Source organism: Trichechus manatus, unplaced genomic scaffold (genome assembly GCF_000243295.1).
Source record: "Trichechus manatus latirostris isolate Lorelei unplaced genomic scaffold, TriManLat1.0 scaffold00090, whole genome shotgun sequence".
NCBI classification, from domain to species: domain Eukaryota; kingdom Metazoa; phylum Chordata; class Mammalia; order Sirenia; family Trichechidae; genus Trichechus; species Trichechus manatus.
In genome coordinates this window covers 5804019-5804928 of record NW_004444026.1, presented here as the reverse complement: position 1 = coordinate 5804928, position 910 = coordinate 5804019, and the positions used below count along the sequence as shown (strand labels likewise).

Sequence of the window (910 nt, the reverse complement as noted above, 5' to 3'; positions counted from 1 at the left end):
TCTCTATCAAAAGGAACATTTTCCAGTAATAGTATCCAATTAAGCTTGTTTAGGAGAAGGCTGTTTCCTTTTCACTTTTGTAATTTTTAAAGAATATTCACATTAAGAAACGTTGGAAGCAGGAGGAGGTGTTTGTAGGGAATTCTTCTCATCCCATGACAAGATACATCAGTTCTAAATGATATTTCCAGAAATGATTTAGAAATCCCTCTGCTGTGTATGAGCTATGGCTCTTTCCTCAAATATTCCTTTTCCTTTATGTCATTACGGCCTTTCACACAGAATCGAAGCTTAAAAAAACTATAGCAAAGCTAGTTTTAGAGAGTCCATTTTGGTTCATCATATTAATCCCAAACTAGGTAAAGGGAGAAAACAATGTAAGCCTATCTTTTACATTTCTGCATAATAAATCTAAATGTTGATAAATCATCACAGGGTATTTGTAGAGAACACCTATGATATCACAGTGAACATTTTAAGTAAATTGCATCACAAATAAAATCAGACTGTTCAAAAAGCAACACACAGTCAAAGGGAATTATATTAGGGGAAATTATTTAATTCCTTGGTAAGTAAAAAAAGAAGAACTATGTTATTTACTATAAGAAGACAGTAACTTGTAGATTTTAGATTTAGCTATTAAAAAATTTCAGGAGGTAAATAACTGAGGTTGCTTAGGAATACTTCTAACTTCTTAATCAAAATTTACTGTGGTCACGATTCTGTAATTCAAAATAACATTGCAAAGGTCAGGCCAAGAATAGCAATAAGAACAATAGTAGTAACAATGAAAGTGCAGGCACTCAAATCATAGAATTATGTGAGGATTGACCAGCATTTCTCCTTTCAAAATCCCTTAAACAATAGTATGATTACTTGCTAAGTGATTCATTGTCTACAGCTAGCTGAT

General features: G+C 32.3%; 1 protein-coding gene across 1 annotated transcript in view; it reads right to left on the bottom strand.

The window, feature by feature from the left end:
* The window catches only part of LPL (lipoprotein lipase), a 26722-nt gene that overhangs the window by 18831 nt on the left and 6981 nt on the right, over positions 1-910 (bottom strand). The gene's annotated exons all lie outside the window — the stretch shown is intronic.